The 14965-nt window shown below is 40.5% G+C and overlaps 1 protein-coding gene across 2 annotated transcripts in view; it reads left to right on the top strand.

Annotated features, from left to right (window-relative positions):
- The window catches only part of ARHGEF40 (Rho guanine nucleotide exchange factor 40), a 130803-nt gene extending 129437 nt beyond the window's left edge, over positions 1 to 1366 (top strand). For both annotated transcript variants that reach the window (XM_089687007.1, XM_089687005.1), the window contains exon 22: positions 96 to 1366. The gene's annotated coding sequence lies outside the window, so the exon portion shown is untranslated. The remainder of the gene's footprint in view (positions 1 to 95) is intronic.
- The last annotated feature ends 13599 nt before the right edge of the window (positions 1367 to 14965 follow it).

Below are 14965 nucleotides of genomic sequence, written 5' to 3'. Positions count from 1 at the left end.
TTACTTATCGTATTATAAATACGTAGTCGTTTAATTCTCTATAATGGCATTGTATCAGGTTAACCAGTAATTATTCTTATATATGTTTTCCTTAGAGAGAGACTAAACCAATGAAGAACAGCAAGATTTCAGGACACTGTGGTCCCATTGTCATCTCTTGTGAAAGACCAGTGGTAGGAAAGCACTGCAGAGGCGTGAAAGCTTTTATAAACCGTAGACTTTTAGGACTCTGCTCATTTTTGTTAGACTTGTGAGATTGGGCCATGGAGTCCTGAGAGTTTATGACATTTTTGTTTGCTTGTGTCCTCAAATGAGAATACAATACTTATATAGGAAGAATCCATTCCTGTGCAAAATATTTTTTATCCTTATGTGAATGTGTCACTCTGGAACCACATTCCCTTTATCAGTGCCCTCCCACCTACATTTCTAAATGCAATAGACAGGGTCTAACCTGGTACTCGAAGATCAATAAAACCTGCCTGGAAGCCTGAGGGAGATGTGTTTATGAAAGAGATGTATTGATTGTATCCTCTCCACAGGAAAGAATGAGATTCACAGCAAAGAATGGAGACAATCTCCACAAAAGTGTTTTGACGCCGTAGCAAAGAGAGACCTGAGATGTATTATTCCTTAAAAACCCTTATATGGTTTTATATGGTACATCTGTCTGTTCCTAATTAGATATCATGCTTATAGTTTTAATGTTTATTTTATATTATGTATGGTACATTCCTAACCTTTTCATTTTTGTTGTTTGTTTTTGTTTTGTTTTTTTACATTTGATGGAGCAACCTATGCCGGACAATTTTATGGAATGGTATAGTCTGTTCTGTAAGGCTTGGTACAGCCTATGCCATCTGCTTGTCTGGGAAGGAGCTCTAGAATTTGTCCTTTGAATTATTATGAGGACGCACAATCAGTCTAAGTGTAGCGTTTCTGTTTGTTTTGAAGTGGTACAAGTACAGTTTTGCTGTTAAGAATTTGTACAATCAATACCTTACTTTCACCCCCTGAAGAAGTCAATTTCCTTGGGATTTTTTTTTATAGTGGATATTGAACAATAAATTTACGTGTGTATAAAGTACTTGTAACATCTAATGGTTAACTTCCATTGTTTCCCATATTTGTTTCTTGTTTATTGCCCTGTGTACTGTCTGTGGTTGTCTTTGGCACATTTTCTATGACTAAACATATATAAGTGACTGCTAACATATTGCTTGAGCAGTATTGGTTAATGTGTCCCTTGAGATGTTGTCCTAAGTGAATGGTTCTCCCGTATAACAAAAATGAGGCTGACCCATCAGTATTAGATGCCAATGTGTTTTTTTTTTTTCAAATAAAATAACGAATGCTCAGGACACTACCTATTGTGGATTCATTTGATTGGCTTCTAAACTGGTGTGCCCAAAAAGAGGTATAACAAAATGCCAAAGAAACCTTTGCAAAACCTGCTCTTGGACTGCTCGCTTGTAAGAAACTGGAGCAAAATGACTTGTTTTTTTCAGTAAGCCTTATAAGCCTATTAGATGCTGAAAGAGTAGATCACAGAGCATACGAAGGGAAGTGAAGGGAGAAGAATGCTGCTTTATTTTGCACAGAAAATAATGAGAGTGGTTAAATAAGGAGGGGAAGCTGATATGCTTGAATGCTTTGACCTCCTGGTCCTATGGACAGCTGCATTATCTGCTGGACCTTGAATTACTCCCCAGCTACTGCGTTTTAAAGTGACACTTTAGAAAAACTATATAAATATCCAAAAGCTTGTTTATATGGACAGTTTTATCCACCAAATATTTAATTCACATTCTTCTGCCATATCATATAGCTAGTCAAGTGCCAACAATGTTTCCCTGTCTAGCTTTGCAGTTTCCTGTGTCACCTGCCTTATTGAGTACCATTGTCACCCTACTGGATATACTGGCTGGACTGAATTACAGAAACTTTGGCAGAACCATTAAAGAAATTCCCACTATGGGGCCTCATTCACACTAGTCTGTCTGCATCTTTATCTGTGCTTTGGACCCACACAACTGTGCACTCTGGAAAGTGTATGGCGATCAGTACCTGTCACTGATTTCAACAGGCTTCCTGTATGGAACACCTGTGCATTCTGGGTGGTTGAAAATGGCCCTTCACATGGGTGTATGAATTGGTACGCATGTGTGAATGAGGCCTAATGCTCAAGAGGAGTGTAAAAGACAGACTGACCTCAAATGCATTGGGGTTGATTTACTAAAACTAAAGAGTGTAAAATCTGGTGCAGCTCCACATAAAAACCAATCAGCTTCCAGTTTTTTGTGTCAAAGGCTAAAGTGTTACTAATCCTACAACAGTAAAATCAGTTTGTACAGTATATGCAGTACAGCATGCTTGTTATACTCACTGTGGAATCTAAGGGGTTAATCCTCTGAATTGTGTAAAAAAGATGTTTGATACTGTCTTCCCTGATCCTCCCCTTCTTCTACTGTTCCAAATCCATCTGCTAATAGAACAGGGGCAAGCTGCACATGCTCAGTTTGGTGTGTATTACTAGAGTTTGTTTTTTTTCTAAGGAGAGTGCATGTGATCAGCACAGGGCCAATCAGCACTATCCAGAGAGAGGGTCAGGGGTAATGTAGCTTCATAAGACAATCAGGGGTGAATGAAAACTCCTTCTACAAGCTTTAACCAGTGCTCTGCTGGACACTGATAGAAGTCACAAGACTGCTCTAACTGCTGATGAGAAAAGGTAATTCGCAGTTCATATTTACTAAAATAATTGCATTTCCATGTTCTGTGTACTGTGGGAGATCAGATATAATGAATGCAGGGACATGAATTTAGTAACACTTTAACTGAACAAGCTGAAGTTAGATTGGCTACCATGCACAGCTGCCCCAGATTTTGCGCTCTCCAGTTTTAGTAAATCAACCCCATTACTGGTCTTTTTTGAACATTTTATACATCCTTGGCCCAAATATATGGTAAATAAAAGGTGTTCATTGGATGTGAGCCAATAAAGCCCTGGTGTATACATGGGGAATAGAAAAGGTATGTAGGAGATGATTTAAGAAAGCTATTAATACTGGTGGGAATTGCAGTGCCACTGTTATCTATAGTAGGAAATCAGATTTCGGAGTGCTGCCATGGCCAATATAAACATTTAATATACATTGTTTGCAAATTAACCACTTTGTGATCCAGTGATTTGACTTTCTCCATGGATATAGATTTGTCATATCTAATTGTACATTTGTAGGATATTACCAGTAGCTGCATGTTGTGATGATTAGTCTGAACAGTTAAATTGTGTGTGTCCAGCTTTAGAACGCTTTATGGCAATGACTGATGTGAATGTACTATATATACAGTGGATATAAAAATTCTACACACCCCTGTCAAAATGTCAGGTTTCTGTGATGTAAAAAAATGAGACAAAGATAAATCATTTCAGAATTTTCCACCTTTAGTGTGACCTATAAACTGTATAACTCAATTGAAAAACAAACTGAAATTGTTTAGGGGGGAAAGTAAACATGAAAAACTAAAATAATGTGGTTGCATAAGTGTGCACACCCTGTTATAACTGGGGAAGTAGCTATGTTCAGAATTAAGGAATCACATTTAAAATCATGTTAAATAGGAGTCAGTACACACCTGCCATCATTTAAAGTGCCTCTGATTAACCCCAAATAAAGTCCAGCTGTTCTAGTAGGTCTTTCTTGACATTTTCTTAGTCGCATCCTACAGCAAAAGCCATGGTCTGCAGAAAGCTTCCAAAGCATCAGAGGGATCTCATTGTTAAAAGGTATCAGTCAGGAGAAGGGTACAAAAGAATTTCCAAGACATTAAATATACCATTGGACACAGTGAAGACAGTCATCATCAAGTGGAGAAAATATGGCACAACAGTACCAAGAACTGGACATCCCTCCAAAATTGACGAGAAGAAAACTGGTCTGGGAGGCTGCCAAGAGGCCTACAGCAACATTAAAGGAGCTGCAGGAATATCTGGCAAGTACTGGCTGTGTGGTACATGTGAGAACAATCTCCCATATTCTCCATATGTCTGTGCTATGGGTGGCAAGACGGAAGCCTTTTCTTATGAAGAAAAACATCCAAGCCTGGATAAACTTTGCAAAAACACACCTGAAGTCTCCTAAAAGCATGTGGGAAAACGTATTGTGGTCTGATAAAACCAAGGTTGAACTTTATCTAAAAGATATGTTTGGCGCAAAAACAACATTGCACATCACCAAAAGACCACCATACCCACAGTGAAGCATGGTGGTGGCAGCATCATGCTTTGGGGCTGTTTTTCTTCAGCTGGAACTGGGGCCTTAGTCAAGGTAGAGAGAATTATGAATAGTTCCAAATACCAGTCAATATTGGCACAAAACCTTCAGGCTTCTGCTACAAAGCTGAACATGAAGAGGAACTTCATCTTTCAGCATGACAACGACCCAAAGCATGCATCTAAATCAACAAAGGAATGGCTTCACCAGAAGAAGATTAAAGATTTGGAATGGCCCAACCAGAGCCCAGACCTGAATCCAATAGAAAATCTGTGGGGTGATCTGAAGAGGACTGTGCACAGGAGATGCCCTCGCAATCTGACAGCTTTGGAGTGTTTTTGCAAGGAAGAGTGGGCAAATATTGCCAAGTCAAGATGTGCCATGCTGATAGACTCATATCCAAAAAGACTGAGTGCTGGAATCACATCAAAAGGTGCCTCAACAAAGTATTAGTTTAAGGGTGTGCACACTTATGCAACCATATTATTTTAGTTTTTCATTTTTACTTCCCTCCACCTAAAAGATTTCAGTTTGTTGTTCAACTGAGTTGTACAGTTTATAGGGTCACATTAAAAGGTGGAAAAAGTTCTGAAATGCTTTATCTTTGTCTCATTTTTTTTGCATCACAGAAACCTGACATTTTAACAGGGGTGTGTAGACTTTTTATATCCACTGTATGAAATGCTGGTAATTGACCGAGCTATGTAAGTACCTGTAATAAATAAATAAAATAAAATATATGCAGAGTATGCAGTATATGCAGAGTACATCCTTGGTAAAGATGGGTTGTAATACAGAGAGTTCTCTGCAAACGGGGTAAAGTCATGGCTTGCCGCATTACTTTATCACTACTCATTGAATGGATGTCAGGCTGCCGGAGAACTTAAAGGGAAACTGTCATGAGAGATTAATGGAAGCTGCCATTACTGAATTTTCCTTTGGGAATGCTAGTATTCTAGCTGTCATTCTGGTGCTTTGACTTCAATGCTGTCACTGACCTGATACAAGTTTAGGGACAAGTGGTCCTGACAGTAATTTACAGCATGCTTGTTCCTGGGCTGTGCCTGAAACAAACAGCCCCTGCACTTCTCTCATGAGTCACTTTAAGGGCTGTGTCAGTGAGCTTTTGTTTGCTTTAGGACAATTTCTCCCCCCATAAGTCTGTAGGAATGCAAAAGCAACTTAAAGTGTTACTAAACCCTGGATCCTGTATTCACTCTATCTGGCCTCCCACAGTACACAGAATATGGAAGTGCAATTATTTTAGTAAATATAAACTGCTAAACACCGTTTCTCATCAACAGTTAGAACAGTTTTGTGACTTCTACCAGTGTCCAGCTAAGCACTGGTTAAAGCTTGTAGGAGGAGTTTTCATTCTCCTCTGATTGTCCTTTGAGGCTGAAGGACCCTCTGTCAGGACAGCACTGATTGACCCTGTGCTGATCACATGCACTCTCCAAAGGAAAAAACCAAACTGAGCATGTGCAGAGTGACTCCACTCAATATGTCTTATCAGAAATAAGAGGGGGACACTGTAGGAGGAGTTTTCATTTTGCTCCAGGAAGATTCAGAACCCCGACCTCTGTCTGGACAGTGCTGATTGGCCCTGTGCTGATCACATGCACTCTCCCAAGGAAAAAAAACAAACTGTGCATGTGCAGAGTGATTCCAATCAATATGTCTTATCAGGAGATAAGAGGGGGACACTGTAGGAAGAGTTTTAATTTTGCTCTAGGAAGATTCAGAGCCCCTGACCTCTGTCTGGACAGTGCTGATTGGCCCTGTGCTGATCACATGCACTCTCCCAAGGAAAAAAACCAAACTGAGCATGTGCAGAGTGACTCCACTCAATATGTCGTATCAGGAGATAAGAGGGGGACACTGTAGGAGGAGTTTTCATTTTGCTCTAGGAAGATTCAGAACCCCTGACATCTGTCTGGACAATGCTGATTGACCCTGTGCTGATCACATGTACTCTCCCAAGGAAAAAAAACAAACTTAGCATGTGCACAGTGACCCCAATCAATATGTCTTATCACAAGATAAGAAGGGGACTCTGGAAGAAGGGGAGGATCAGAGAAGACAGAATCAAACAGCCTTTTTACACAATTCAGAGGATTAACCCCTTCGGTTCCACAGTGAGTATAACAAGCATGCTTTACTGCATATACAGACTGATTTTACTGTTGTGGGTTTAGTAACACTTTAACTTGTTGCCGACCGCAGATAGCCAAATGACGGCTGCACTGCGGCCGGCCAGTTCTGAGTGGACGTCATATGACGCCCCCCAGAACGCGCTCTCCTGCGGACACAGCTGATCACGTGATGTGGTAAAAGGCCAATCACAGCGGCCATTTACCACCTGATCAGTGGTGTCTAATGACACGCTGATCAGAGGGAAATGCAAGTGCCGGTTCTCGGCTGCACTTTCCTCACGCTGTCAGATCGTGAGGAAAGTACTGCCGAGAACCGGCAGTTGTCAGAGCGGGGATCGGCACCGATCATCAGGGCACTGATGATCAGTGCCCTGATGATCGGTGCCCAGCAGTGCCACCCGCAAGTTCCGCCCACCTGTGCCCAGCAGTGCGCCCACTAGCTCCGCCCACCTGTGCCCAGCAGATCACCCACCTGTGCCCAGCAGTGCACCCACCTGTGCCACTCTGCAATGTCACACACCTGTGCCCAGAAGTGCCACCTACCTGTGCCCAGCAGTGCCACCCACCTGTGCCCACCAGTGCCACCCACCTGTGCCCACCCACCAGTGCTGCCCACCAGTGCCACCCACCAGTGCAGCCCAGCAGTGCTGCCAGTCAGTGCCACCAGTCAGTGCCCAGCGGTTGTGCCAGTCAGTGCCGCCAGTCAGTGCCCAGCAGTGATGCCAGTCAGTGCCGTCTATCAGTACCCATCATCAGTGTCACCTATCAGTGCCGCCTATCAGTGCTGCATATTAGTCCCGCCTATCCGTGACACCTCATTAGTGCTGTCTATCAGTGCCGCCTATCCGTGCCACCTCATTAGTACTGCCTATCAGTGCCCTTTAGTGCTGCCTATCAGTGCCCATCAGTGCCGCCTATCAGTGTCCATCAGTGCCGCCTCATCAACGTACATCAGTGAAGGAGAAAAATTACCTGTTTGAAAAATTTTATAATAGAAACAAAGAAACTTTTTTTTTTTTTTAAAATTTTTGGCAATTTTTATTTATAGCGCAAAAAGTAAAGTGCCCAGTGGCGATTAAATACCACCAAAAGAAAGCTCTATTTGTGAGAAAAAAATGATCAAAATTTCATATGGGTACAATGTTGCATGACCGCGCAATTGTCAAAGTGCGGCAGCGCTGAAAGCTGAAAATTAGCCTGGTAAATAAGGGGGTATAAGTGCCTGGTAGGCAAGTGGTTAAATTGGGTCAAAATTCGAAATGATCCCAGAAGACGTCTGATGTCAAAAGTACACTGCATTTGCTCATCGAAGCCTACAAACAGAGGCCCAAAAGGTGCCAACTCTATGGGCATGTTTTATCATTCAAAAGGTAGTTCTAGATAGTTTTAGCTATGAGATTCCTAATGTCTAGAGAAATCAGATTTGACCATACATCTATGGTTTCATCTGCTAGCATCTGGGCATCATTAAATGTATGTTTAGGGATACTAATCTGCATCTGGAGCTCATAACATCTGCAGTGAGCTCTGTAATTTTTATTTTTTATGAGCTGACATTACTATGCAGTGCCCTATGAATGTGTCTTAACAGTAGTACACTTGTGCTCCTGCTGTGGCCCTATGTAACTTTTATTTACCATGGGGATAAACTAACACTAGACTGAAAGGTGCCTCTCTAATTCTAACCCTACCTGAGATAAACACATCTATATTTAGGAATAGGTACCTGAAAATAGTGCTTGCTGATAATCTTCCATCATTATTCTATTCTTATGCTTATTGAACATTCTGAAATGTATTTGCACATTTACATTTAAAAGAATCTGTCACCTACAAAAGAATGCTTGGATGTGAAACACATTACTAATTTGACAAAGTAACATATTTTTGTCAAGTCTGTCAGTGCCTGGATTTCTGTTGTAATGTAATAATAACCATCTCCCTAGGCTCTACCATATTGGATACCTCCCTGCAGTGTCTAGACACAGAGCTGCGTCCTGAGCTCCTGGTCTGAGTTACTTTATGCAGCTGATAAACATGTAGGGGATTCAAAGCCCAAATCAAGCTTCCAAATAAAAATCTTTTTTTAATTCTCTAACCCCTGTGAAAAATAAAGTGCTGCTTTTGCTGCAATATTTTGGTGCTGTCCCCTACAGAATACTCAGTAGTTGTCGCCCTTTGTCCAGATTAAGGACCGCCATATATGGGTCGAGATTCGACCGATTTTTCATCTGAAAATCGGACCTAAGAATAATCGTCTGATTTTCACTCTGTTAGTGGTTTAATGGCACCGGCTTATTTTTGTGGTTCCTCCCCTTTTTGGTGATCGGGCATGGTCGAACATTCGTGAAAAACGACCGATTTTGGACTCAATGATGGTCAAATCGTACGATTGTTTTTACGAAAAGAATATGCGCATGAGCCATGACCTGGAAGGAACAGAAGTTTCTCCTGTTATATGGGGTGAACTTTATGACTTGGTCAGCCGATTTTCGAAATTATTGATGGCACCATCGGATGACTGAGCGAACAACGTTTTTGATTTTCGGACGAAAAATCGTTCGGAATTCGACCCATGTATGGCCTGCATAACTGACCTCTATCCACACTCAACCTGAAAGTAAGTTCTCAGGCCGTCACAGCTCCACCCCCTTGTACCACAAAGAAAATTGTAGCCAGCCAGACAGTACATATCACTGGTGTGTGTAAGCTGCTCCACTCTCTCCACAGGACACTGCTGAATAGAAGACCAAGCATAATGCCAGCCATACAATGGTCGAAATTCGACCGATTTTTCTTCAGAAAATCGAACCTAAGAATAATTGGCTGATTTTCACTCTGTTAGTGGGTCAATGGCACCAGCCGATTTTCGTGGTTCCTCTTCTTTTCGGTGATTGGGCATGTTGGAAAATTTGTGAAAAACTACCGATTTTTGACTCAATGATGGTCACATCGCACGATCGTTTTTCCAAAAACAATATGCGCATGAGAAGGAAAAGAAGATTTGCCTGTACTAAATAGTTTTAATCATCAGGATTGTTTCCTCTTAAATTTGATGGCAGTTTCATGTGGGAAAACATGGCCCATTGAAGAAGCCAGTCTTTGGACCATATCCTGCTCTTCCTTTTTTTTTTTCTTTTTTTACTCCTCCAGTGCTACCAAGCCAAGCACCATTATGGCAATTTTTCGTTTGGAGATGTTGCTGAGCTTTGTCGTGCAATATAGTGTCGTTCGGAAAGATTTTTCGTGCATGCAAAACAATTACAATGTTATTTCAGTCAGCCTCTCTGTATAGTGGGGGAGGGTATGAAAAGTCAAAAATGACATCACTTCCTGTTATATGGGGTGAACTTTATGACGTGGTAAGCCGCTTTTCGAAATCATTGATGGCACGATCGGATTACCGAGCGAACAACGTTTTCGATTTTCGGATGAAAAATCGTTCAGGATTCAACCCATGTATGGCCTGCATAAGTCTGAGGTCACGTGAGTGCCATTTGGTGGAAAATTTTCTGGCAAGTACAACAGAATAAAAAAAAAAAAAAAAAAAGCTGTTGGAATACATTGTTTGTGTATTTTTGTGCAACAGCTACTCTAAATCAGTATCAGTATTCAGTAGAGATATATTCTTCAACCAGTAGATGGCAGTGTTTATACATTTGTAGCTGCATCTATGATAAACTCTGTGTCTTTTCTCTACAATAAAGTTCCTGTTTTCTGTTTGCAGAGAATCAGCACATAAACACATGTGGACTGTGCATTGTCTGTTCTGTAGGGCTATGTACAAAATCTCTAACAAAAGCATTATATGCAGAGAGCACAACAGAGGGAAATTAGCCATTTGTATTCAAAGATGAAATTGAACTTTAAAGTAAACCTTTCATTAAAAAAATGAAACAGAAGCCCCAAAGAGCACTCCAGATTTGTACATTTACTAACATGAGTCTTTTAAACAAGGGAACATTCATTTTTCAAATTTCGACTTTATCTCCAAGTAAGAGCTCTGCACACCCCTGGAATCTCTCATGACTCTCCTGGCTGCTCAAAAGGACGTCCTGCACTTTAGGATACTGCTTTAAATGCACCTGTGGCCAGAGTATGGACATTTGAGTATTTACATATTTTGAACATTTTTTTAACAAGCGTCAATGCAAGGAACTGTAAAAAAATAAAGTATGTAAATGAGATCTGTTTACACTGGTGCATTGCACTGATATGCATGGGTTTGCACTGGGTTTGCACAAGCCCTACTTTTTCAAGACAATGCATGAAAATGTGTGTCAATGTAATGACCATTAACACAGAGGAAAAACAGCAGGCCAGTACAATTGTGTCTCCTCTGCCATGCTGTAGACATATCAATGTTCTAGGAAGTGTAGGGAAAAGTGTATGTTAAAACTCCGCAGTGCAGCATGGTATTGCATGTACTCACTGACCTGTTTAGCTGCATGTACTGTGGAGAAATTCTTCCTCAGCTTTACAATTAAAAGCATTGAGGATTTTCAAGTTATCCTCTCAGCATCTCTGCTCATTCTACAGTCCATAGCACCTGTCTGCGTTTTCATTAGAGATCAAAAGGCTGCTGAATCAATGCTGAGAGGGAGAGCTGAGCTTTAGAGAGAACAACTTCCACAATGAACTTTAAAAATTAATCACTTCTCAGTACCTGTAGCTAAAGAGGCAAGTTAATTTACTGCTTTCTAAAGCAAAACTAAAGTTTGACATACTTACCTTAGCTCTGACACCTGAGTAGTCCCCCTCCGGCTCTGGCATCTTCTCCACAGCTTCTTTCAGATGCCAGCCTTTGGCCATCTTGATTGACTTTAATTCCGCTTTAATAAAAGCTAAATACTTGAATATCCATTAATTGGCCACTGGTTTACTTTAAAGCCCATCTTTGGGATAACATTACCTAATCCCCCACATAAAAAATTGCTAGATTAGAAAAAATCGAAATACCCTTTTAACATACCTAAATCCATGGTCATTCGATGCTGCAGTCTCAAGCCTTCTCTTCACATCAGGTGGATTTCTTCTTTGGGTATCTATGTCACTTCTTACATGACATAGTAACTTTCTTTTAGCTGTCCAGTAGTGGGGTAATCTCAGAATCCAGAGGAGGAGTGACATCAACGTGGGTGACTGGCTAGTGACTCTGGGTCAGCAGTCTCTGGAACCCTAAAACAGCCCTGGAGGGGAAACTGGAAGGCGCACTTAGGTGAGTAAACTTGCTTCCCCAGGTAAGAACCACAAAAACTTGCAGGATCTGTTAGAAGGGTGCAGGAGGGAGGGGGTTAATATTTTGCCCAAAATGGGGTCTTTCAAGTTTGCATACTAAAGACTTGTTTTATATTTCTTTCACTTTTTTTTAGAGGTAAGATGCCTTTAAAAAAGGAGATTTTTTTGCAGCATGATGGTAAAAAAGTCAAAACAGTTGTGCAGTCTGCTGTACAGTGTTGTGATCTGACCTCCCATATGACAGATTCAAAAAGCTTTCTAATACAATATTGTGCACAAATATAAGTATATATTTATAAAATATAAATATATAAGTAAATATGTATAAGTCTTTAGCTACCATTTTCTAAAAGTTAAAAAAATCAGTAAAAAAATTTTTTTTTACCAATTGCAATGTATTGCCATTATTAACTGTTCATATCTACAGTAATATAATTACTGACAAATACATTAGAAAAGAATAAATATCATTAAAACAATGTTTCTTTTTCCCTAATAACGTAAATTGCTACGCTCAGTTTACACTATGATTAGCAGAGGTTTTCTTGCTGAGTAAAATTAGTACTTGGCTTTTTAAGACTTGCTTTGTTCAGATGAACTCTGCTGAAGCCTAACAATTATGCTGTCATTTTTCTGGCTGGTCTGGACATATGCTTGCACTGTTTGTATATTAATCTATTCATTACATAATCATTTTATTTAAACGGCAGAATTAGGAAATATTAGTGACACCCATGTAAATTTACAAACACTAGTTGCATGATCACATCATTTCTTCCTAATTAATGAATCATCCATAAACCAGTTAAAATGCTTATGGCCAGTAATGCAAAAACATGACACAATGCACTTACTGAGCTGGAAATGAACTATCCCACCCTCCCCCTCCCCAGGTACTTACAGTATATTGGCCATGCATGCTTCGATTTTATTATACAGTCGATGTTTGATTTGATCAAGATGATCGAATCTGCAAATGATTGAATAGCTGTAACTTCCTTTTTGATTGACTTAGACTGAGTTCTGATCGGATTTGCTTATACTAAATGATTGGCCAAGGTGGAAAGTTATTGATCATTTCGCAGCAATCAGCAGCACCAAGTTACTTTGTTCATGAATATCATCATAATTCCATCTATCAGATTATGAGATTGCATGCTAGAAACACATATGTAATTGATCGTTTATGATTGTAAGGTATGATCATATCTTAGCTATCGAGAGAAAGACACTTTCCCATGTATGGCATATTAATTGAATGGGTTGTCTACTATACATTGATCATCACTACCAGAAGAGATCAACTGAAAAATAAGTTGATCATTTAGAGAAGCATGTATGGCCACTATTACCTGGATCCACCTAGGTACGACCTCTGGCCCACATACATTTCTATGGGGCTGTGTCCTGAGGCTGGAGATGAATGGAGATGGAGGTGAACAGCCCCATAGATGTCTATGGAACTTAAATGCGCAGATGTGTCCAAAATGTAAACAAATGGTTGTCAGGTAAGTTTGCATCTATGGAGGAGGAAGTGGGTTATTTTAGGTCATTGTAAAAGGACAAACAGGATAAATTCTCTTTTCCCAATGTGTTACTAAACCCACAACAGTAAAATCAGTCTGTATATGCAGTAAAGCATGCTTGTTATACTCACTGTGGAACCTAAGGGGTTAATCTTCTGCATTGTATAAAAAGGTTGTTTGATCCTGACTTCTGTGCTCCTCCTCATGTTCAAATGTCCACATCTTATCTCCTGATAAGACAGACTGAACCGTAGCCATTCTGCACTTGCTCAGTTTGGTGCGTATTGCCAGAGAGTATTTTTTCTTGCTAGAGTGCATGTGATCAGCAGAGGGCTAATCAGCGCTGTTCTGACAGAGGGTCAGGGGTCCTTCAGCCTCATAGGAAAATCAGGGAAGAATGAAAACTCCTCCTACAACCTTTAACCAGTGCTCTACTTAACACTGATAGAAGTCACAAGACTGCTCTAATTGCTGATGAATAAAGGTATTTAGCAGTTTATATTCAGGTTTCAGAGAGTGCATGTTATCAGCACAGGGCTAATCAGCACTGTCCAGAGAGAGGGTCGGGCTATGCAGCCTCATAGGACTTTCAGGGGTGAATGCAAACTCCTCCTACAAGCTTTAACTAGTGTTGTGCTGGACACTGATAGAAGTCACAAGACTGCGTTAACTGCTGATGAGAGAAAAGGTATTTAGCAGTTTATATTCAGTTTTGTTTTCTAGGGAGTGTGCATGTTATCAGCACAGGGCCAATCAGCACTGTCCAGAGAGAGGGTCAGGGGTTATGCAGCCTCATAGGACAATCATAGGCAAATGAAAACTGCTCCTACAAGCTTTAACCATTGTTGTGCTGGACACTGATAGAAGTCACAAGGCTGCGCTAACTGGTGAGGAGAAAAGGTATTTAGCAGTTTATATTTATTAAAATAGTTGCATTTCCATGTTCTGTGTACTGTTGGAGACCAGATATAGTGAATGCAGGGTCCTGGGTTTAGTAACACTTTAAAATGCACATACCAAATGCAAAAGGAGCCCAAGGTACTCCGGAAGAGAATTGAAGGTGCTGGCAGACACTTGTAGGTGCCAGCTATAAAGTCTGGATTTTTTTGTATTAGCATTAAAGTGTTACTAAACCCACAACAGTAAAATCAGTCTGTATATGCAGTAAAGCATGCTTGTTATACTCACTGTGGAACCTAAGGGGTTAATCCTCCGCATTTTGTAAAAAGGATGTTTGATCCTGTATTCTCTGATCCTCCCCTTCTTCTACTGGCCCCATTCCATCTGCTGATAGAACAGAGCCTTGGGGGCAAGCTGCACTTGCTCAGTTTGGTGTGTATTGTCAGAGAGTTTTTTTTATCTTGATAGAGTGCATGTGATCAGCACAGGGTCAATCAGTGCTGTCCTGACAGAAAATAAGGGATCCTTCAGCCTCATAGGACAATCAGGGGAGAATGAAAACTCCTCCTACAAGCTTTAACCAGTGCTCTGCTGGACACTGGTAGAAGTCACAAAACTGCTCTACCTGCTGATGAGAAAAAGCTATTTAGCAGTTTATATTTACTAAATTAATTGCATTTCCATGTTCTGTGTACTGTGGGAGACCAGATATAGTGAATGCGGGGTCCTGGGTTTAGGAACACTTTAAAATGCACATATCCTTTAATATATAATAATATTATCTTTTTCTCACCTTGAAGAAAAAAAATGATGTTCTCAGATCCATCAGGTCACTAGATGACTAGGCACAGATGACATGGTCTCTGGC

Source organism: Staurois parvus, unplaced genomic scaffold, assembly GCF_062004578.1.
Source record: "Staurois parvus isolate SC_StPar_1 unplaced genomic scaffold, SC_StPar_1.0 ptg000415l, whole genome shotgun sequence".
Classification (NCBI taxonomy): Eukaryota; Metazoa; Chordata; class Amphibia; order Anura; family Ranidae; genus Staurois; species Staurois parvus.
This window is presented reverse-complemented; position numbering and strand designations above follow the sequence as displayed.